The 25,224-nt window shown below is 37.5% G+C and overlaps 1 protein-coding gene across 2 annotated transcripts in view; it reads left to right on the top strand.

Moving 5' to 3' along the window:
• Positions 1 to 2,530: 2,530 nt before the first annotated feature.
• Positions 2,531 to 25,224, top strand: part of SLC4A10 (solute carrier family 4 member 10) — a 171,431-nt gene continuing 148,737 nt past the window's right edge. The window contains exons 1-3 of one of the 2 annotated variants that reach the window (XM_015634510.3): positions 2,531 to 5,641; positions 11,525 to 11,585; positions 11,867 to 12,059. The gene's annotated coding sequence lies outside the window, so the exon portion shown is untranslated. Of the gene's footprint in view, positions 5,642 to 11,475; positions 11,586 to 11,866; positions 12,060 to 25,224 lie in introns of those variants that run through there. The other variant, XM_015634509.2, reaches the window with a different exon arrangement.

The following is a 25,224-nucleotide window of genomic DNA, read 5'->3' as shown; positions in this document are numbered from 1 at the left end:
CAAACCCCAAAAAAGATTTCCTTTTCTGCTTCCCCAACCCCCTCCAAAATTTAAAAAACCCTGCCCTGAAAGCAAGTCTGCCTGTAGAACACCTCCACACTAATGACCATCTGGCCAATCTGCAAATGAGGTTTGAGAGCAGATTTCAAATGTAGGCACCAGCTAGTCTGTGCCTTGCATTAGTCCATTAGAATTTAAAAGATTTGAAAGCATTTAGACAGCTAGAGAACAGGCAGGTACCCTAATTTTGGGAAATCCAGTCAGGCATCTCTTTGTTCCTTCCAGGGCTTAAGTGCCCTTGTTCTGGTACCTGATAAGCAATGCTCCTTTAGAGTTTGTGGCAGCCAGTTTATAATGAGTATTTACACATTATAATGGGCAATAGTCTTATGACACCTTTGAAAAAGCATCGGTGAAAACACTCCTAAAAAATTATTTGCAAAAATTCTAATTAACTTCTGTACCAAAGTTAATGAATTACAACTGTTGTTTCTTTTTATTTATGTGTTATTCAAATCCCTGATTAGTGCAGTCTAATCCAGATCTGGTCTTGAGTAATCAGAGAAACCTGTGAGCTGCTCTGACTTTATGTGTGCTCCTAAAATCAGGTTTTAGCCCAATAATAATAATAAAAAAACCAGGTTGCCATTAAACAACTTTAAACTTAAAAAGATATTTCTGTTTCTGAGGTTAATTAAGCCCACTGAATTTAACATTATTGTTTTGTTTCATTTAGTATTAAATATGTTTCACTAATGAATTTCAGGTTTAGGATGTATTTTCTCTTTTTACTTACAGCTATTAGACAGGACTTTTCCTGTTTGTAAATGAGTACAGTCAAAGGTAATCTACTTCTCAGCAGACTGTTAAAGAAATTTTTTTCTTTTTACCTCTATTCCCTTTGCTGGCTTCTTGTTTTGTCTTAGCTCTTAGCTTGTTTTGTCTTAGCTCTGTGAAAAGTGCTGTCAACCTTATGTAAACAATAACTTATTATTGTGTTTCCAATGATAAAAAAAATGGATCCAGAAGCCCTTTCAACAAAAGAGCAATGGTTGTTAAGGACACCTGCTGTTACAAAAGAACTTCCTACAGGAGCTAATTATTCAATAGGTGAAGTCCGAGCTGAGAGCACCTGGAAGCATGCAGAACTGAATCTGAAGTTTGTAGGGCCAAAAGAAGTTTTAAATATATATTGAATTTGTCTTTCTCTTTAGATTGGCTTCTGGTGTCTATATTGCAGAAGCAGATGTTCAAAAAATTACTCAGATGCTTAAAATGGTGTATAACTGGAATCACCTGGAAAAAATGAACAACACTTGGAAAATCTACTTGATAGAGAACTGGAGAGGCATCCTGAAGTGATACGGGTTTGAAGGTAGGCAGTAAATGGACAAAGCTTTGAATAGTGGGTAATATTACTTTTATTGTTTTGTATTAGAATTTTAATATTGCAATTTGTAAAATGGAAAATAGTCTAATCTGTAGCTATTTACTGTCAAACAAAGTGCTTGCAGTCAGGAGTGCCAACACCATCAAGGAATCTGTCCCTTACCCCATGATCACACTTATCATGCTGCATTTCAAGAATAAGGTCCCCTGGCTTGCAAAATGTAAGCTGTTTCCCTTTAAGTGAAAAAATATCCAAGCCTACTAAAGAATGATTTAATAAAAAATGACCTTTTAAAAAAGTAAGTAAAAATTAATATTTAGTTCTTGTATTGTTAATAACTGGTGTTCGTTTGCCTCAGAAAATCCCCTCTCCATGATTTTCTGTGTGTCTGCTTATTTCAAAAAATTGTAAATATCAAATTATATATTCGGTGTTCTAACTCTTTTAATTACAATTTTAAAATTAAATGTGACATTTTATAGATTTTGATATTGACTAAAATGGACCTTTTAAAGTGACATAAATACATAAATTGAGATTGATAAATTTATTTCAGACTACCATATGGGAAGGCTGATTACAAGGGCATGTGGAGCACAAAGCCAATTAAAGATATTCTTACTTCTTACTGTGGACCATTGCTGCCTTCCCCATGTTCCTTGGAAGCTAAACTGAATAGCATTTACAAAAAAATATTAAGCTAAGGGTATCATAAATTCTCCCTTTATGTAGTCCTGTTCTCTATTGACAGTCAGATTTGCATCAAAGAACATGACACCAGTGACTTGCTGGCAGCTTAAGTAATTGGGGAAAAAAGTGGTTATTCATATGGAAACAGGAGTTGGCTCATTACAGCCAATCACCTGAATAGCAAATGGTATGGTTGCCAATAGATGGAGAAAAAGGCAAGTCTAGTGGAAAATAGGAGCATTTAAAGGCCAAGAAAAGACATATGGTCTGTCTATGCTTGCCTTATACGCCTGGAAATTATAAATTAAGCTACAATATAGCCCACCACCTTAATGTGACAATTTTCCAATTTTTCCCATCTTAATCTTAAAAAACTTAGCAGATTTGGCTACTAACATTGACTAGTTCTTGTGTCAGCATTTAAGTTCTATATGAAAATAATAGTTGAATTGATTCTTATCTAGTATTTAATTTTGTTATGGCCATAAAGGATGTACTTTTGAAACAAACTCTCTTTCACAGCAATTGTAAATGTGGGTCTGTTTTGTCCTTTACAGATGCCTATATTTTCATGAGGGTAGGCAAGAAAAAAAGAGTGAATAGTTCTTGGCAGATACTTTTTGTAAGGTAAATACTGTGGAGGTGTCTAGAAATTTGTCTTAAAGCACTGTAAACACTTCAGTGTCTATAGTTCTCATTCTTTGTTGGTTGTAGTAATAATTTTAATTTATTGTTCTAATGCTCTTCTGTACTCTGTTATTCCTATAATGAAATAGGAGTCTGAATTTTAGTAACACTGGGCATATTGAGGTGGCTACCTACCACCTTTTCTGGTAAAGCATTAGTAAATGTTGAGAATATTAAATAATTTTAAATGTGCTTGTACGCATTTCACTTGAGACATCAAGTTCTTGAACATCTCAAGGGGCAGTCTGAGTTTTAATGAGATTTTATATGGCTTCAAGACTGTAAAGGCTTATAGCCTTTTCTTACTTGTGTTTTTTGTATAATAGATTCCTTATTCTAAACCATCCCATGATATATAGTCACGTGGAGAACAGATGCTGAATTCTGCCCTTTTTTAAATGCCATGCTCTGAAACTCTGGTGGTTTCTCCTTTTCACTTAGAAATAATGATAAAACAACCAACATAGGACCATGACATGAGCTTCCTGGCCTTTATTTCTCCATTTTATGTACCTGAAAGAGTTATTAAAATTTTATTTCTGGTTTTCATTCATGGGTGCTGAAAATATATAGCATATATTACATATTCCAAAGTTTCTTTGATTGTGGCTGAAAGAAATATAAATCTCTGCTTAGCTGGTAAGTAATTTCTGCCTTAATTGTAGTGCTATAGGAACAATGAAGCTTAAAATTCTGTTTTGAACAAATTTCAGATTTAATGGAGGAACAGTGGACAGCAAAATGATGTATTATAACTTACGTGTATAAGGTTTGACCTGTGATAGGTCTTGTCAAAGCCATGAAACTTAGAGCTGCATAAAAATACGTATAAGCTTACTGAAGTAATTGCATCTATGGAGTTTCTAAAACGGATCCATTGGTGACAGAGTACACTTGGAGTTCTTACCCCACCCTTACCAGGGTTTGGTCCTTCCACAAGTAGCTCTGTGCTCCTCTTTCTTACTTTTTCTCCGCAGGTGAGTGGCCTGCTGTCTTAATTTCCTTATTTCATTTCAGCACAGGCACAATCAAATCATCCCAACTGGTGACCCTTCTGACAAGCAACTGCAGAAAGGAAGATTTTTAATCCACTCTAAAACTGACACATGTCCCATATGGTTATTTTGGGTTTTCTGAGTTGCAGGGTAGTGTAAATATTTACACAATTCTGAAAAAACACTGCTAGGAAAAGTTCTTAAGAAAATATCTCATTATTTTGGGATCACCCTGTGCTTAAAGTAGCAGAAATTTTTATTCCTAGAGGTTCCATCTTGGTGACTTTTTTCCATTCAGATCCATAAATCATCCCATAACTCTTCAATGAACCCTTACCAGGTAAGACCAGCCTAAGTAACAAGAGTCTTTCCCCACCAGTATACACTGGCATCACTCATTTACTGTAGCTCCAATTAATGGTAGTAGAAGTTACACTTGTAAATTCCCCCACGCATTAATGAGTGAACAGACCCCCTCTGTTTAGTTAACCATCTTCCAGTTACCTGGCACTTTCCCCATCCCTTGTGAGATCTCAAATATTTAATTAAAGCCTTTCCTTTTTTTTTCCTTTTTCTTTTTTTTCCTCCCCCCACTCTCCTTCATTCAGTTTGTTGAGTTGTAATTCTTGTTGGCCTGATGCCTTGGCAACATTCAGCACTTCTAATTGCCTGTATAGTCTGGCCTAGTCATGGAGCCTTTTAACTTTCATTCAGGCTTCCAGCAGTATCAGCCTCACTGGTCACAAGCTTCCCACTCAGGTTCCGTTCACAGCCCTTTTGCTGATTACTTGTTATGTATTTAAAGAGCTCCATACTGTTTATTTCATTTCCTGTTTGAGATAGTCTGTTTGCTTAATTTTTTTCTATGCTAATTTAATTTTAAACATATAGGGCTGTCTTCCTGGTCAAACAAGCCAGAATTTTGCATCCATATGCTACATTAAATAATAATAAAACAACAAATAATAGTCAATGCTTTCTACTTCTATAATGTCTACCATTCAATGATCTCATAGCATTCTTATTTTACAAGTGGTAAAATGGTGTCAAGAGACATGAACTACTTGTTAAACAATATGTATGACATCTGTTACAGAGCCAGACACAGGATTGAATAGTTTGGTTTTCACTAATAGCAGTTAGTCTAAAAATTGCAATATGCTATAGGAATTATTAGGTTAAAATGTGCTTCAAGAGAGTGGGCTGTACCCTGGTGGAGACATGTAGAGACTTTTGTTCTCAGAATATCATCTTTATTGGCATATAAGGTGCAGAAGGGACAGGAAAATCCAATGGATATTCATGTGGACTCTGTAAAGGTTAGTAACCTGTGTAATTTTAATTCATGTTGATTTTAGAGGCACTATTATTAATCACAAATAGCCTGGTGCATTTTTTGTTTCATTTTGTTGTCTGTGTGAAGATCTAGCATTCCCGATTCCCTTTGATTTCAGCAAACCTCTGGCTTACTATGGCTACAATAACTCATTTATGTCTCTGCAGACATAATATGCTAATGTTATGACATACGATAATATTTTCTGGATGTGTTCTTTTTCAGTGTAAAACAGCACACACAGATAAATTGAAAATGGTCCCTATAATTCTTGGTTTTTAAGGCTGCTCATGCCCAGCACCTGATTGTGGCTCTGTGCTGTGAACGCAGCTAGGATCTCATCCATGGCCAAGGTCAAATTCCTTTGGTCGCTCTGCAGGAGTCAATAGCTGATTTAATGCCTGCACTCTGCTTTCAGAAAGTGCATGCTCATATTTATTGTTACTGTGTACTTAAAGGAAGATATTACATGTGTGTGTTCTTCTTCCCAAGGTCAGAATGCAAGGGCAAAGAAGAACCAACACAATTGCATTGGTAGCAAGGGTGAGTAGAGGCCGAGGTTGAAAAAAAACGAAGGAACATTCCCTGCTGGCTGGGGTAGGTTCCCTGACACGGTGGTAAGCATGGTGAAATGATCTTTCATGGTTTTCAGGAGTGAAATCAGATTAATTCTTCTAGTGACACAAAGTCTTCCAGAGACACCACAAAAATATCAAGGTGTACTAGAAAGCTAACAGCTGAAATAAGTGGAAGTAAAAAATGTTACACAATATCATTGTATCAAAAGAAAAATCTTAAAATGAAATTTGATTGTTTCTTTAAGAATAACTCAAATTGTGATAATGTCTGAAAAGCAGCAATATACAAAACAGCTTGCTACAAATACAGGATTTCATTTGTAACACGAATGTACGTCCATTTATTTCTGTATTTCTGCTTGTTTGACCAGTGTGTGTTCTGACCTAAGTCCTAAGCATAACTTGGTGCCCATGGCTGCATCTGGGCTTCTTTTGGATAAGGACTGTGTGGGCTTTTGAACAATAGTCTGCCAAGCAATGTATTATGAATCCTAATTGTTTTAGAAAACAGTTGTTCTTTTTCCTCAGCAAATACTGTTGTATCCACATTATTAACATAGATATATATAATCGTTTTGAAAATCATTCTCGGTTTGAAGAATTCTAATGCTTCATACAGTGATTATGCAAAAGTCTCATGTATAAGCAATACCGATGTTACTGGAAGCGCCTCTTACAGAGTCCAAATATAGCAGATCAAATCAAAACTGTGCTACATCTTAAGCAACTGTTGACCCATTTCCATATCAAATTGGTTTCTGTTATAGAAGACTTTGCCTTTTCTTTTGGAGATATTTACTTGCACTATTCCAGCTCAAGTATAGTAACAGCACATTTTATTCTAAGGTAATTTAATAATCAGTCAATTGTGTTTTTTTTTTTTTTACTTGGTTTATTAGCAACTTTCTAATTAAGAGACTGTCATAATAAAAAGCTTGTTTCTGCTCTGTGGTATGTGACTGTACCACCGGCTCCTGTAAAATCAGTTGCCATGATTCAGCACATGCAGGAAGCTGGTGCTAGGTGTTATGCCATGTGCAGGATGCCCACCAGTTGGCTTGATAAGCTCAGTCCTAAATATCTAACTTAAATAAACTGAAGCGAGGAAATTCTATTTTAAAATTTTCACTTTGCCCCTTGTTTATCCTGCTTTTTTTTTGAGGAGGCGAGGGGTGGGGGGATCAGCACAATTAATAGACTATGGTATATCAGTCAAATTTGAGAGATTGCTATAAATACCTAGAGTAGGAAGAAGGTGAGTTGTTAGAGGTGTAACTTCTTTGTGTCACTTTGTTAGAACATTAGCAGTATCTCAATATAGATTTCCTTTTTGGCTTCTAATGGTCTATTCATTTCACCAGGGAGAGGATGGGGAGAATGTGTCACTGCTGTTTTTCTGGCATGAACTGCCATTCCCTTTGGTGGCTCCTGGAGTCTCTCTGGGCGGCAGCGGTCCCTCCGGCGGGGATTGCTGCCAGAGCTGGCTCTCTCAGTTGCCACATTTCCTACAGCTGTGCCATTGTGCGTGGACATCAATGTAGGTGACATTGCCAAATAGTAAATCTCAGGCCCAAGTAATGTTTTAAAGCAGGATTTACTTCTTGCACAAAAAAAGTATAGCCCAGGCAGCAGGCCAGCTGGGACTGCAGCAGGCTTGCCAGTGCCTGTGCTCCGAATAATCTATTATGTTGTATATGATCAAGCCACACCTACAGAATTAATTACATAATATGAACAATATTTGAATGTTATTAGTTAATTTGCTTTTTTTCGATGGCTGGTATTTTTATTTTTATTTTTATGTATGTATAAAAGTCTAAGCATCTTAGACAACAAGATGCTTGTTTAACATAAAAGGGTCATTCACACTATAAATACTACGGTAAATAATATTATTTGAAATATAAATATAATAGATTATTTAGGTGATTTTGATACCTTAACAGTGGTTCTCTGCTGAGATCATAGATTTTTTTTGTCATTGGTGACTGTACAGATGTACAAGAATATAATTTGTAAACTTGGTATATTTGTACTTTTGCAGTCTCTCCTTTGAAAAGTGGTTTCTAGTCATTTGGGAGAGCAGTGCTAACATCCATGTTTTTAGTGGTAACTAAACATCTTTTCTGGGGATATGGTTTTACATGCCACCTCTCAGAAGACATTTCTGATCTATGGTAGCAGAAGCTATTCTTTCCTCCCCAAGCTCAACATCGGTATGTTAAATATAGAAATGACAAACATGTGTGGTTTTATGTCTCATGTCAGAGATGATGCCTTCAGAAAGCACAGCCGTTTCCATTACAATGCCAGGGCAGGGTACAGTATTAGCTGACAGGCATGTGAATCTCTGACAGGGTCTGTCCTCATGGCAGAGCTGGCAGGTTGCAGCCTGCTCCAGCCTTCCTGGATCTCCTGCTCCTCAGTGGTGCTGAGCTCTGTGTTCTCCACCTCTGTAGTGGACCTCCAGGAGCATGGCACTGTTGAGGGCCTGGTGGGCCATGAGAAAAGCTGCCTGTCCTGGCAATAATCTGTAAGGGAACATTTTCATATCAGAGAATGCAGATTTTTTGGAAATGGCTTTTAAATGGAGGAAGTTTGTTTGAAGAAGCAAGCAGTGTCAAGAAACTTAACTGGTTCCGGAAGGTTCCTTTCCAGGCTGGTATTCCAGCTTTATGTTAACATATGCATCAGGTTGCTCTCATAATTGGACTGTTTTAGATCCTCTCTGTCTTACTGATAAGCCTTTTAAGGCTGAAGGACACAAGTTTGTTGTTGACTTCTTCCTGTTAGAAACCCAAACATCTTGTTGGAAACGCAAAACCTGTGAGGCTTTGAAGTTACTGTGCAAGCCAGGGCTTATAATCTCCAAGTTTCTCAGAGTAAGTGGCCTATTATATATTCCCTTCAGTACTGATTATCAGGCCTATTGTAACTATGAATGTCTGTGATTAATTACATTATTGTAATTGTAATTTTACAGTGCTAGAGAAGCAAAACCCAAGTTTGTAATAATGTTTAAGGTTATCTCTGGCTGCAGACTGTGAGTATGCTAGATGTATTTGGGAATTTTATGGCAAATGCCAACTAAGGGAAACCTGAATCTAGACTTAAGTATCCAGCATTTCATCTCTGTGGATTACAAATCTATCTGAAAGCAGGGAAAGAGAAACAAATCCTTTCATAAATCAAAGTGGTATTCTCCAGCTGGAATCCTGTTATACATCATCAGATACAGATACTATTTTTAGTGAGCTCCTCAAATTAATGGCTTTTTTTGAAATGTTCCACTGCATTGTAAAAATGAAGAAATGAACCCCATGTAATTGAAAAATGCTTTGGAATAAATAAAACAGCTGTTATTAGCATTTAGCTTTGTATATCATAAAACCTATTTATGTTCAGGTTTGGTGATTATGCAACTTGAGTCATTCTTAAATCAGAGACATGGGTCTGAATCACAACTAAACAACTCACTTTTTGTTTTCCTTCGGGGATCTTCTGCCTGGCTTTGTTCAATGAAACTGAATATGCCACATTAGAGCACAAGCAGATGATTACCAACAATGTTTATTGATGCTACCACTAAGAGAAAATGGCAGACTGATATAAAATAAAGAGACTTAGCAGATGGGTTATTGGCATTTGAATTGGTTGAAATAGATTACTGATTTTACCCCAAACCTGCCCTTTTATGAACACTACAGTATCGTCGCTTGTTGTAGAACTGTAAATCATATTCATTTTTATAAAATTATTTCCTGTTCCAACCCAGAGTATTTATGATTATATATGCAAACAAGATTTTATTATCAGGGGAATCTAAAGCAGGGTTCCTTGTTAGAGCTCCTGTCAGCACTGACTTGAGACATAAGCTGCCAGCATAGAAAGTTAGATTAAAAGAAACATGTATTGTTTCTAGGCATCCCCTTAATATAAAACCAGCAAAAAAGGATCTGCAAACATAATTAGACACATGGCTCTAATTGAAATCAATGGGAATTAGAATCAACATCAAGGAGTCTGACTTTCAGTAAGCTGTGACTGAGCAGTGCCGAGAACCACATGAGCCTGAAAAGGGATTCAGACAGCCCAGATCAGGGGCAGAGCTGAGAACTGCCTCGAGTCTGCTAAAAACAAAATGCAGATGTAGAATAGTAGGATAAGTGTAAGAAATTAGGGCATTCAGGCTCTTTGAATCTGGCTCTGGGTGCCTAAATAAGGCTGTAAGATCTTGATTATGGTAATTCTCATGAACTCCAAGCTAGTGTGAGGAGGCACTATGATTGATTAGTACTTTGGTTTTAACATTGAGCATTTTGTGCTATGAGCATCCATCAAGCCCTGCAGGCTTCATTACCCTATGTTGTGGGTCAAGACATGTTCTTTACATGTAGGTCATCAAAACAGTCCGGACTCATCAATATTTGTTCTGGAGGCTTTTTGCACTGGATATGGTTCTTGATATATTTGAATTAACAATGACCCTTAGTATCCAGGATGATTCATCACAATTGCCAATGCATATTTATAGCAGCAAAAATTCATTCAGTGCTAGTCAAGGAAATCGTGTGTGAATTTAAGTCCAGTTGGCAAGGTAGTACAGTATCTGAAATGTTGGCTGTGCAGCAGCTGTCATTCTATGCCAATCTATTCTATCATACAGTAAGCAGGTGGCTCACACATATTGTTTTTACTACATATCATTTTAATTTTGCAATGTCTCACTGAAATAGGAAATGTGTGCTACTGATTTCAATAAGATTTTCTTTATTGAAGCCAGGAGAGCATGTTAATAGCATGCAGCAATTTACAGTGTAGTTGAAGTAATACAGCAGCTGGTGAACCTGTTTATTCCCTATGGCTGTAGTTGTATATCGGTCTTAAGTGTAGCTAATTAACTTCTATTCATTAGAGATTTTACAAAAATTCAAGCAGAAAAGAGAACACAAGCCTCAAACCATTCGTGTTCCTTCAGCACCCTTTTGTGAAGCCATACTGCAGCAGCCCATCTCCTCTGGCAGACATGTGATGTCCTCAGGCCAGCCGAGGGGGACTCTGTGATCTTCTGTGTTTCTCAGATTGGTAATTTTTTTGAGGGCTTAATCTGCTAAAGGAAATGTCTTCATCATGATGCTGCATGCTAGCTGTTGTGTGGGATAATGGTGTCTCCATGTATTATAAAGAGCAGTTTTCACAATGCAGCCCATTGGTGTTTTGCCACTTGCCAGCATTAGTGTTTGTGTAGGTCAGGTGAGGCTGGCAGGGCAGGGTGTGACAGTGTCCCACTGAGGACAATCTGAGCATCCCTGTGCAAAATGTTTCTGGTATTTTATGGTCACCTTGGTTTGCTTGATTCTTAGGACATTTCTTAGCCTTCTCTTGCATTTTTTTGACAAATAATATTTTTCTTTTGCACTAAGCAGGAACTCCTACTCAGTTTCAGTTTCTGCTTATGATTCTAGTTTTCAAATATTTTTTGTTGGCCTGGGGAAAAAAAAATCTTTTTTTTTGGTCTGATTGTAACTTCTATTTATGATATGGGAACTTCTTGTAAGACATTTTTTTGGTGGAAATTACTGTTGATAGAACTGGTAATGTATTCTATTTTTTTTCCTCTGCTAGTTGTTGGTTTGCCTTTCATTTAGAAAGGATATTGATAGCATATGGATATAGAGCCCTTATTTTGGTAAGGTGTTTCAAAAGTGTATTATCTGAGGGGTTAATCAGGTTAAAAAAAAAAAAGAAAATATCCAACCTAAAATAACAAAAATAATAACTGTGAATCAGGAAGGAGAAGGGGACAGAATAAAGAAATATACTATATTGTATTGCTTTTATCTCTTAGGTAAAATTCAAGATACAAGGTTCAAGATCAGGTGTTCTGGTGAAGATAAGTTTTTGCTCAGGTGAGTAACAAAGCAGTAATAGCTTACCTGACTTCTAATAGATTTTTCATTGTCCCATTCTCTTTGTGTTCACTTGGTCCTTCTCTTGCTTGCATGTGTTTGCTGAATGTCTATTCTTGCTTCCTCTGACTTTGTCTATTTTCCTATGTCCTGCAAATTTCTTTCACCCTCCCCTCCTCTCTGCTGGTGATTTCTTTACATTTCTGTTCATGTCTCATTTTAGGCTGAATGTCTGTTTCCTCTGAAAATCCAACTGTGGCTTTTTTGCTTTTCCAAAACAGAAGCATTGAGGCTACAGATGAGATCAAATGAAGGATCAACATCCGCCTTCTTTCTAAAATTCGTTGTTTTCTACAAGTTAGTTAAGTATCACACCTCTTCGAATTGAGCTACTGGATGCCCTGGTGGAGCTCCCTGCAGTTGTGGCATTTGAACACTGAGTGGCACTAAAGCCCACGGCACCGGCAATGCAAGGTATCCAAAATAGGTCTTTAACGCAGGAGGATGCAAACGACTAGGTAACTGCTGAAAATGCTGGATTTTTGTATGACAGGAGAGGGAGGTTTTATAGATGCAAACTTGTAACAGGCACATCCTGCATATCTTACACATGTTGTCTCCCAAGCTACTTTTGAGGAGGAATTTATCTTAAGCTTTACTAAGGGATCATTCTGGATCTGCTGAAGAATTCTTCTGACTATATTTTTTTAATATTTGTTGACCTTAATTCTTAGGTTCAAGCAGGTGCAGTATATTAAAAACAAGCCATTCTTCTGGAAGTCCTGTATAAATTTGATATTCAAATACAATTTCTTAGTTTGTTTAGCTCAGAGAATGCATGGAGAAAATCCTAATGCTGTAAATACTCTTGAACAACCATGATGTTATTTTTAAAAATTATTTGTGATCAACAATTCAGATTTTGCAATACCCCATGGTTCTGGGGAAATTTTGTATTATTTAAAGTTATCTGAGGCCCAGCTCCTGTCTGCTTAAAAGGTATAGATTGATCAAAGGCTTTTAATCTTCCTTCAAAAATAAATAGCTCTTGCTTTTATTGTAGGAACCCTGTTTTTTTGCGTAGTCCATGACATGAATGTTACATTTAGTTTTCTTAAGAGGTCAAGATCGTCTGTGCTTTACTTGAACAAAACATCTGGGACTTGACCTTAGACAGCTGCATTTTGTGTTTGACAGTTTTTACTGGCACTCAAGTCAGGCCTAGATTTGGCACATGGCCCTCAATCATTGTGCTGAGGGCAAGACTGAACTCCCAGCTCTGACCTGAAATTCTGGAGGTGTAGCTGTAGCATGTGCTTAAAAGTGAAACTCTGGGGAAAACCATCGGTTTTAGGCTGACTGTGATGCTCTTGTTTCAAGGTGTGACTTAGATGCAGCAAACACATGAGGCAAGTGAAGCTAACTATAGAAATTGCTTTCATCCCTCTTCTTATTTTCCATCTTTCCCTATGACACTGCAGCCATTCAAACTTCTTTTATCTTAGTGTGGTAAATCAGTTTCTGAGTGTCACAAAGATTTGGTTTTGTCTTTTAATCCCGTCTGAAGGGTGACAGGATCTTAACAGTATCTTACAGTTTTTCTTACTTGATCAAGCTTCAATTATTGATTTGTGTATAGAAGTGCCATGCCCTATTTATTTAGTTACAAATCAGACTGTATATTACTGATTACTCATTTCTCTTCACAGCTGGCAGATGGTTGTTAGCTACAGAAGGATTTAAAGTGGGCAGGGAGGGATGGTTAGTGGCATGCATTACCTTTTGTCACCTTTCATCTACGCACTGCTGCACTGCCTTTCTTCTTCACACCACTTTGAGGCAGGTAAGAACTTCCATTTAAGTGAAGCTGAGTCAGCTGGACAAGGTCTGGCAGCATCTGGAAAAGTTAACAGTTTCTGTAATTATCTACATATACTTTCAGAGGAAAACCCTTAACTTTATGTTTAAGTTTGTTGGAAACTGAAAATCTGCAGCCTTAGAAAAAGCCTGGATTTATGTAGTGATGAAGGTACACAGACATTGGGTAAAGAAATTATAACCTTAAGTCTCTATAGTTATAAGTAAGAATATGTCTTAAGTAGGTAAGAAATTACATTAGGTAAAGTAGTTTGAAGTTTAAACTGTAACAGTATGACTTACAGAGTAAATTAAGATCCAGAAACTATAACAGAGGTGTGTGCATGAGTACGTGACCTGTCAGCTTAGTGGCTAAGAGACAGATGCAGTGCAGCAAAATTAAGCAAAGGTGATGGGTTAATAAGTGAAAACAAGCTTTGTGTCAGCTGTCTATTGGGCTAGAATGTTACATATTGCTGTGCAGAGAAGAAACAGGTGACTTCCCTGAGCTATGGCTGACTTGTTGCTTCTAAAACCTCACACCTTGAGACTGATATCTTATTGGGCTACTTAAGCAATAAATCATCTCAAAGCATGGTGGTCCCATCCCTTGTATTTCATCTCAACAGAACTTGTAATTAAAAAATGTTACTATGTCTTGGGTTGATTTTTATCAGGGAAGAGTAAACCAATTTCAATTTACTGCAGGGTCTTTCAACTCTGTGTTTTGTGTTTTTTTCACTAGCTCTGTGTTAGAGATAGGGGAAGGTGAGACCTCAGAATTCTGCACCTTGCTCAGCAGTATGGAATGCGCCTGCTTGCACATTGACACCTCCTTTGCTGTGTCTGGCCACTAGCTAGCAAATATCACAAGCACAAGCAGTGACCAATATGTTTTCTTTTGTAAACCTCCCATAATAATACCATGGAAGAGCAACAGTTAATCTGATGTCTTGTATTCATACACTGCAAAGATTGTATGTTTTTACTGCAATTTGCAGTAATGAAAGAAAGAACTGTAAATATAGAAACATATATCTATAAAAAATAGCTATTAAAATAATCTTGGCTGTATGCAGTGGCAGATGAGATTTACTGCAAGGACCCTTTTGTCAAGTGTTCTGAACTTGTCAGGCCTCCATCTGTGGTTACACAACCAACTTATTCTTGTAGCTCTGAATGTCGTGTTTCAGACAATTCACCAGTATATGGAGTTTCAGACAAATGTGGAATTGCCTTTTGACATGACTCTGAAGCTCTTTCCTCCCAGGTTTGTGGCTTTGCACCGTTACAAAAAGCTGTGCAAAGTACATTTTGTGAATTGAGACAAGCTGCTCTTGTGATGAAATCATGACTGCATTAAATGACCATAGATGGTGGCTGTATCCCTGTGTCTTGGGGCTCTTCATGCTTTTTCTACCGATAAAATTTGGATTGTAGATTCTTTCTTTTTTGACAAAAAATTTATTAGTAGTTCGAAAACCTTACCTTCCTTCTATTTAATATCCCCAGAGGTGTTTACTACAGTGTAAAAGGTTTTCATATATTTAAGCCAGACTGGTGATACGTTCCTGAATTGTCCTGCCTGGAAAATGGACAATTTATTACAGGCATTTCACAAGGGAGAGAAAAATGTTTTCCATTAAATTGTTCTTCACTACCTCTAGGCATTAAATTGTATTATTTTCTGATTGATGGTAGCCTTGTGATTTGGACAAACAGCAGCAATCGGCTAAGGTGAAAATGTACTCACCCAAGGGTTTGTGCATGAACTAAAAGAAATGGCAGAACTTGTGACAATTCCTCACAAGCATTTCTTGGGCTAGATTTACCTTTGCTATACAAACTAATTTTCTTTTTATCTATTAGAAAACATGTTAATTTTGTTACCAAAATTCAGTATTGAATGAAATATTAATTACATATTGTCACACCCTTATAATTTTTCTCATCATGGGGAAATGTCAAAGCTTCCATGTTGATTTGCTAGGACCCCTTTCAGTAATTTTTTGAAGTTTTTGAGGATGACCTACAGAATCATGTGGAACTGCATTGGTGTGATCTTCATTTTTTTTTTTCTCTTTCTGAATGGTCTCAAAACATAAATCTTCATAGAAGATCTTACAGGGAGTTGCTCATCAGTTAGGCTGTCATGGTAGTTATCAGGGAAATGGAAGACTAATTCCTCGATGGTTTACAGTGTGTTTGGTGTTACTGCAGTTCCACAGTTATATATTCTGAAGTAACACCAAGAAATATAGTAAAATAGAAACTATGCTAGGAGCTCTGGCATACAAAAAAAATGCTCTTCCCCTAAACATGTTAACCTCTTGCAAACCCTGAATATTAAAGTTTAATTATGATTAAAGTTGCATAGTTGTAGCTTGGTCTGAGAAACATAAGTCCGTATGGACAGAAAACACCTCTCAGTGAGGTAGGCAAAAATGTCCACTGCTGAACATGTGGTCTTTTGATGAGGTCCAGCAAAAAGCAGCAAACTTTAAGCAAAATATAGGTTTTACGAAAGTAGTGCAGGTGTGATCCCAGACATTAGAGATGTGACTGTCTTACAGCTGAGACCTGCAGGATTATCCTGATGACCATTGATTCTTAGGGTAGGGCAAAACAATTTGTTCTCCTGAGAGGACTCTGACTTCTATGCACTTTCCAGTCTCTCTGTTGTAAGTGCTTCTTGAGGTAACTGGGACCAAGATGTGTGCTTTTGGTGTCCCTCTTCTCTCACCTGTGACACACTACAGCTTCCCATGACAGTTCCCTCTTTTTGGGAATGAGGACTCTGGGCGGAAATAGTACCATGGTTCTGTTTTGACATGGACATATCAGAGTGGGAACCACAGGAGATGAGAAGCTATCTTTGTTCCTTTAGCCAGTTTAGATATTAGTGTCCAACAGTCTATGTTTGAGATGTTTGACAAAGTTTATGTCATAATTTGGTCAAGGCTTGAATCGGTCCATCCCTGTTTTCTAAACATGCAGACTGATGCCAAGGCTGAATTATGTGGCAGTGCCTCGAGGCATGTTTGCAACAGTGCAGCTGTCTCACTGTGATATTTATGTTTGATACTTCAGGTGGTCCTGATAACCTCACACTTTCACTTTTATGTGTTTTCATGTGTGCAGCAGGAGTATTAGAGGAATTCTAGAAGCTTTGGTGGCTTCTGGTCCTGCTGGCAGGTGGTAAAATATTTCACCTGCGTCAACATGTTGGCCATGATTTTTAGGAACAGGCAATGATTTCTTAGATTAGAGAACTAGTACTGGCATTGCTGGGTGTAATGCAGTGCTACAGAGTGAATTTGCTGCTGGGTCCTGACAGTTACAAATCTAGAAATAATATGGTATTTGCAGAAATTTAAAGAGACTGCATGTACTAAATGGCTTCTGTGTCTTTTTAAAAAAATCTATTAACAGTTTTAAAGATCCTATAGGTAAATGAGATACAGAAACTGTACACTCACTGTCTTAAAAGTCCATAGACATGCAGGTAAGATTTTTCAGAACTCTGATAAGAGTTCTCTACTGCTTTGGTAAGAGTTAATATAAACCATTTTATCTATGTGTTTAATGTCACAAAAAGAATTCCTAAATATTGCCATGTTAGTACTCCTCAGTTTTCTCTTTATAGCTGGAATTTTAATATTATATTTTTTCATCACATGGAGGAAAGTACAAGACTACTTGAGTTTAAAGCTTCTTCTTGTGACCATAAATTTTGTGCTCAGTTCTGTGGTTGGTATGTTTACCTTTGGTCAAAATTGGATAAATAGTTGGAGTTCAGACATTATACTGCTATTTACTTTGTAAATAAACTCCCTTTTTTTACTTTGTAAATGAACTCTCTTTTTTCATGTGTAATGCAAGACAATTTGGACGGGGTTATTCTGACAGTGTTAGATGACTCAAATGGGGCTAAAAGTATCTGAGAAATTTGTGTGAAACCCTTTTGAAGTTTTTGGAGAGAAACAAGTACTCCTAGGTCATGAATATTTTTAAATGTTTATCTTAGGGAGATGTGAGTTATTATAGCTGAGAAATGCCTTTTTCTATATATAAGGTATATATTGCTTTTGGACATTTGACAATGCTGTAAGTATATAATTTGAATGGACTCCAGCTTGTTGATCTTCCTCTGTGTACTGGGGGCCCAAACCCAGAGCATTGTTATTTCAGATTTGAGTGCCAAGGGGGATTAATCCCATTCCTGCACTTGCTGGCTGTGATTTTGATAATTCACCTCATAGAGCAGACCCATCCCAGGTACAGGACTCTGCACTTCTTGCTAAACCTGATGAGGTTTCTGTCAGCCCGCTCCTCCAGTTTGCCATCATGGAGGTGACCGATGTTAAACACTTGAAGCATTAGACACAGGATCCATCCCAAAACTGACTGACTGAAAATGAACATCACTTACACACTAACTGCAGTAGGGTTTTGAATCACTGATCACTACTCTTTAGACCAAAAGCGTTTTCCCAAAGGGGCAAAATTCTTACAAAACCAAGGAATTGGTATCACTGTCTTCCATAAGTCTGGTAATTCAATGAAGGTTTCACTTTTTGTGTCCCAACCACATGCCTATTGGGGAACATGGATGAATTTGTTCTCTTTGCACAATTTAAAAGCTCAGCTTTAAAGTATTTCTCTTGAAAGAGAATAGTTACTTCTTTGTAGCTATTGTTTTCAAATAGTTCCTTTTTAAATTCCTGCTTTTGATTTGAGTTGGCTACTCCAGTAAGGAATGCACTTTCATGTCATAATCCCAGTTTGACTGTATTGGAGCTCTGCTAGTTTATGACAGCTGTTGCTCTTGTGAAATGATCCTGGATTCTGGATTTCAGGTAAGATTTTTTTGTCTGGAAACATAGCATGTGGAAAAATGAGAAGGACATGTATTTCTATTTCACTAGTAGGACAGTATAAACACAGCAAAGATTTTCCCTCTAGGTAGTGGTTAGAGCAGCAAAACTGATAAAGGTGGTATTTTGAAACAAAAACATTTTTAAAGCCAACACTGTCATCTTTATTAGTAATATATTACATGTGGATCTAGTTTTTGTGGAAATCTAGTACAGCACTGAAAATTATGAATATAGTAAAACATGCTTACAACAAACAATTGTCATGTGATATAATTTCTGAAGTATTTTTTAAAAAAATCTTGTTTATGGCAAAAAGGTTGCTTAGGGTGTATGGAATGTCTGATTAGAAAGTATAGTAAGTATAGTGTTCATTCACTTTTATTTGGTATCTCGGGGATGGTCCCAAAAGAGGAGAAAATAATCTTACCTGCTAAGCAAACTTCATGATGCCAGGGCTGGGTTCCTATCAAAGGCAATGGGTAGAGAGGGGGCTAGATTGTCAGCTCCATAAATTACCTGTAGCATTGCTCTGATTTACTTAGAAACTTCAGGGTTAAATGAAGCCTAGACTGGGATTTTTATTGATATTGATTTTTATTGATATTTTTATTGATATTTGTAATTTTTGTAGCTTTGTTTTCAAAGCTGTAATTAAAAGATAATTTTCTGTGCAGTTTTTTTCCTCTTTTTTCTCTATTTATATTTGAAGTGATTTGAATTAACTTTGTATTTGGAAAACCTGAGGAGGAGGTGGGTGCTTTTTCTGCCAGGAGTAATTGATTTGGCAGAAGTTGTGTTGTAAACAATCTCCTCAGTTGCCTGCAATTCAAGACAAAGTTGAAAATCCCAGCAGTTGGGATAATGTATCTTACCCAAGATGTAATGAGAAAAATGGTTACAGCATGACACAGCTTAGTGCTTCTGTTTCTGGGACTAACGCTGATAACTTCTGTGTCTTAGGTGTATGTGCAAAATATGAATTTTATGTAGTTATTTCTATAGTTTCATGAATACCTACAGAAAAGCTTTTGTCTGAAGTTTAGTGCCTTTTAGCTCAATCACAGTAAGGCCACGTGATCAGTCTGGTCTGTTATGGAGGCTGACAAACTCCCTGCTTGAAGCATTACAGTCTAAGGCAAGTGCCAGACAAAGAATATGACTAGGATTTAAAAGCTGAAAGTAGATACATGCACTTTGTAACATGTACTTGCAAATTTCAAATATTGCAAACAAACAAAACTGCAGCCAGCCTCATCCATCTCTCTCAATAACCATCATCTGACCCTGTAGATGCCCCAGTTAGGAGCTCTCCTTGCGGTGCAATGCTTAAGGGAGTAATCATGTTCCGTGATGTGGAAAACAGGGGGTGATCCAGAGGTCAAAGGCAGATAGTCTGGCTTCCTAATGCTACACTGTCAGGCCAAGTTTTGTTATGTTGTGGTGTTCCCCTGCAAACTAGAAACTTCAGAAGAGCCATGACAATGGTGCAGAGAAGGATTAGAAGCAGAGAATTAAAAGCACCATAAAGGAAGATAAGTGCTAACACACTCCCTACCCATATAGAGAAACCACTCCTGATGCAAGAGGACTTCTTGGCCTCGATGTAGCAAAATCCAACCACTTGAAGCTCAATCTAGATAAATGTTGTGTTCCCTCTGTGAGATACACATTTAGTTATAGTTTGTTGTTAGAGTAACTGAGCAAGAAACAATATATTATCCCCCCTTGCAGGTTTTAAATTAAGATCGCTTAATCTTTCTGAAGGATTATTTAGGTCAGTGACTAATCAGGGCCTGATTCAACATATTTTATTTACAAAGCAGGATTAAATGGGTGATATGTCTGAGGAATTTCTTTCACTTGAAAAATAAACCTAGGGTGGTTCACTTGAAAAATAAGCTTAAGAGTGGCTATCTTAATAATTAGCAAACTAATATAATGATTAATTACATGTATTATTTTGAGAGTCTCTAACACATCTTAATTTTAGTTTAGATTTTAAAATAGTATTTTCTAATATTGACCTTATAGCAAAAGTCAAATACCTATCTTAGAGTCAGAATACCATAAAATTAATGAATTTTGGTAGAGGATCAATTTTGGGGAAAATTAAGAAAGTAACAAATATTTGGTGCTCTTTACCAACACAGATTGTCTCCCAGTGTCATAGAATTTGTAGGATTGGGCTGTGGACACAGACATATTTCATTGGCATACCTTCTTTTGGCTGAACAATGTGAGAAGTTATATTACTGAAACAATTATTAGAGTAGTTTTTTTCCAGTTTGAGTTCCAATAGGAAAAAAGAGATTATGTTGAAATTGAGGGATATATCCCAATCAGTACTGAATCTTTTTGGATCATATGTCAAATGAATTAACATAGAGTAAATTATTTCAGGCAGAGTATATTAGCAAAAGAAAGAGCTGCTAAAGAGCCATTACCACTTTCCAATCAAATGAGAAACATAACTGAGTACCACCTGTCACAAAGGCAGTACAGTGATCCAGATGGTTATTTATCTTCACTTAGGGAGGAAGAATGGAGAGAGGAGACACTGCTGCCAGAATTTGTGTTTTTCCCCTCCCCTTTTTTACCTTTTTGTCAGAATAGTTTCTCTAATTACAGAGAAAAAAGTCTTAGGAATAAGTTGCATCAATGGGATCTTCCTCTTCATACGTAAAGATAGTTCATATCTTTTTTTTTAGTAGTATGAAATGCAGTTTGAGAGGTCCACCTATTACTATTCCATCTTCTCTGGTCAATAAGACAAAAATGGAATGAAAAGGATTTTGACTGCTTGATAGTTATTTTGTTTCCCTCAGAAGCTTAGAAATTAATTTGCTGTTTTGCTTGAAATGGAAATAACCGGTAACAAGCTGAAAATAATTTGCAATTTTTAAAAAGGTTTCCCTTCATTAAAGAAATATGTTTATGATAAATATGCACAGTATGAGCATTCAAATTAATGCGTATTGTGCATGCATTTTATTTACCAGTGTATTTGAGGCTCGAGCTGAGGCAGGAATCAAGAGAGGGCAAACTGATCTAACCCCAGTCCTTTCTGATTTTGAATATTGTGTGAAATTGTTCACTATGTTGCTAAAATCTACTGGCAACCACATTAGGTCTGACAGAGTGCAGGTTCTTTTTGGAATTAAGAACATGCTGAGACTATTGGACATAGATGTAAATGAATGAATTAGGCTTCAAGCATATTTCTGCTATGGGAACATTTTAAAGTAAATAGTTCTCATGTTAAGGTTTGTAACTAACAGCTCCGTGGAGTTCACTCCACTTCAGTAGCAATTCCCAGCCCCCTCCATCCTGGTAGAGTGACATGTTTTATGGCTAAACTGGGAGATGAGCCAAACCTCCCAGGATGTCTTCCTAGAACAGGAATTGTATTCAGAGAAATGGTTTAAATAAAGCATTTCTTTTAAATTATAGCTATATATTGATCACAAAACAAAAACTGACAGAAAGGTATGACAGTAAAAATGTGAGTGGTAGTGGGCCAGTAAGTGATGCTAGGGCTCTGTGACAGCTTTTATGCACAGATAGAAATGCACCCATATATATAGCATCACTTATTATATCAGAATACCTTCTTGGGATTTAGGTCGAGGAAGTACCTGTCACTCCTGATAATTAGGAAGTGCTCTTTAGGTAAGAAAACAGAACTTTTTTTACAAAGAATTACTAAGAGAAGTATTGCAAGACCCCTCATGAACTTGAACTCTGTGATTTCTAGGTCTTCCTTATTGCTGCTGCTTCTTATCACATATCTGTTTTCGTATAAACAGGGCTATGTCAGTGATGCTCAAGACAGTGGGAATTATTTACACCCCTGACCATTTTTATGTCAAGCTCAGATAGATGGGTATGTGCCTCCAAAATCAATGCTATGTGCCTACAAAGTACCTTGAGAATGTTCTGATCTTTTTGAATGTAATTCAGCTTATATATAAAACATACCCCTTGTGAACAGGTTCTGAGGAACAAAATCTCTGTTCAGCGGGGTTTAACACATTGACCGTGACTCGAGAGAACATCTGAGTTATTGGCTTGCTGCAGGCCAAAGGGGTAAAAGACAGTTTGAGGAAGGATAAGAATTCTCTCAAAGGAGAAGAATAAAATTCAACTTTTGCTATCTTTAATTTCTTATGAAAGATGACACCAGGCAGGGATCAGGTCAGCTTCTGACATAAATTCAAAATGTTATTGAACAAGAACAGTATTTCCCCTTTTTTCCACTGGCATTAGCTTTAGGAGCTTTATTGCTGTAAAAGTAAATGTAGAAACATTCACTATTTCGTATATCCAATGTACTAGAAATATATATAAAGAAAAAATATTAGTCTGACATAAATATGCCACAAAATTATGTATTTTTATAGCATATCCTGTATATATATGGAAATATGGCTTACAGTCAGATGCAATAGTGAAAGAAGCCAACTTGAAGTAAGTAAACAGAATTTGAATTCAATTATAAATCAACTAGAGAATAAATATTACTTGCTCTTATTTCTCTTTTTGGTGTGATATACTGCTAGAATGTTACAAAAAATAGCTTAGTTATGTTTGATTAAAAATAGAATTTTCAACAAAGTCATTTATGTTTTTCCACTTTTGTATGTGCAAAGCCCTTGGCTTTGGAGTTTTGGATTCAACATTTTGGACCTTCATACTGAAGCATGTTTGTCACAGCTGCCAAAAGAATTACACTTGACTCTGGCTATCAATATGTGGCTTTGTAGCTACAGAAGTCTGTGGTGTTTTCATGTGTGTGGAGCAGGAAAATACAGAATCATTTGGAGAAGTTTATTACTTAATCAATTTTTTCCATATTTCATCTAGTATTCCATAATGGTGAACTCCTGACTATAAAGCAGTCTGACAAAAAACCTTTGCAAAAACAATTACACGGCTGATCCTAACTCTTTTTTGATGGTCCATTCAGTAACTCACTTGTAACTCCTGAGCGTGATGCTTGTAGTCTTGATCCTGTTTTTCACTGTGAAGTGTTGGGGAGCAGTGTCATGTACACAGTATCTGAGTTGGTTTTAGGCTTTACATTTATTAGATGTGTCTATGTGTTCGACACATTAGATGAGTGTGTTTTGAGGGAATATTTTGGGGAGTGAAAGACATGTAAATGCCATTGAGCTTGAAGAATTACAGTACCTACTGAAAAAATGCTCTTGGACAAGCTTGAGATACTTAGGCAGAGAAGACTAAGGTGCTTATACTAATAGTCATTGAAATAACTGCCTGTAAACTGAAAGCTTTTGGTCTTCCTGATTTCACAGGTGGTATATTCACTTTAAATCTCTTTTCTTTAAAGAAGGAAAATCACTTTTAAACTCTTTCCCAGCTTCATCATGACTTTCATAGCTTAATTATAAGCTCCTACAAATAGGGCTTTACTGCACAAATGCTGACACAGCCTTACCTCTAGTGACCTGAACGGCCTCCTATGTTAATTACTGTAGATCTGTAATCATGTTATGAAAATACACATCTGACCTTTGTCCCAGAACCTGGACCATATCTCTTGTCTGTCTTTCTGTACAATGTTAAATGTGTCACTTTAAAGAACAAATTCTCAAGTGTAACTCAGAAAAATAGCCCCCCTTCTTTGTAAGAAACAGCCTTGACTCCCTTTTCCTTTATACTGCTCCCCCAGCTTTGTGTCTTGCTTGGCTGATGTACAAATAATTCAACCTGGAAGATCTCTGAGAGACTTGAAGAACATGTCCCATGGCAGAGGAAATTAATCAGATTTAGTGAAGCTGTTTATTGATCTACTTTTAGACTGCAAAGGATATCCAAAATGTAGGGCATGGCCTGCTGCCTTGGCAAGGAAATTAATGTTAACAGGGAGATAGAAGTTTACTTGCCAGTTTATTTTTCATAATCAGTTCTCTGTCCATTCTGATTTTTATGCACACAGGTTTGGATGGGCGTATTTTTTTGGAAGATATACTGGGAAGTAAAGAAAATATAAACTCTGGCTCGGTTGCTTTGGTAGGCAATGTCACACTTGTTCTTAGCAGTACAAGTACTGTGGGAGCTCAACTTCTTATTCCCATTTGTACAGCAAATTTAGGCTTTGACAATCATTTGCATAGCTTGTTGGGGTTTTGGTATAGCTGAATGTAGCCACTGAGATGCAGAGCCAGATAGACTAGGAGAAGCTAAATTTGTAGCTGGCTTGAATAATAAAATTGGGTGAAAAAAGGGTAAGACTCCTATTAAGCCTATACCAAAAAATATGATATTCTGATATGTTTATGGACTGCAGGTGGAAGGGGATGGAGGGGTTATCGTACTGGGGAGAGGGGCAGAACTCTCTTTTGAAAGTGCTATCTGTAACTAAGGGTCAAAGCCAGGCAGGACCAAGTGGAGGGTCACTGTTTTCTGGAATTCTCCTGGTGCTAGCTAAGTCAAATCTTGGCCCAAGACTGCACTTGAAGCAGCAGTGCTGGGGAGCCTGCGGCTGAAGCTCGCCGTGAAGCGCTCAACTTCCGAGCCGTGTGCGATGTTTTCCATAGTCTCACCCAGCGTTTCGCGAGCCCCGGTCCCTCTGCTCCCCACTCCCATTGCAGCGCCCGCGGGGTGCCGGTGTGCACGGGCGAGGCGGGCCCGGCCCTGCGGTCCCAGCGGGAACGGCTGCACCCCGCATCCTACACCCCGCATCCTGCACCCCGCATCCCGCACCACTCATCCTGCACCCCGCACCACTCATCCTGCACCCCGCATCCTACACCCCGCATCCCGCACCACTCATCCTGCACCCCGCATCCTACACCCCGCATCCCGCACCATTCATCCTGCACCCCGCATCCCGCACCCCTCATCCTGCACCCCGCATCCTGCACCCCGCAGGTGGCTCC

This window comes from Parus major, chromosome 7 (assembly GCF_001522545.3).
Source record: "Parus major isolate Abel chromosome 7, Parus_major1.1, whole genome shotgun sequence".
NCBI classification, from domain to species: domain Eukaryota; kingdom Metazoa; phylum Chordata; class Aves; order Passeriformes; family Paridae; genus Parus; species Parus major.
This window is presented reverse-complemented; position numbering and strand designations above follow the sequence as displayed.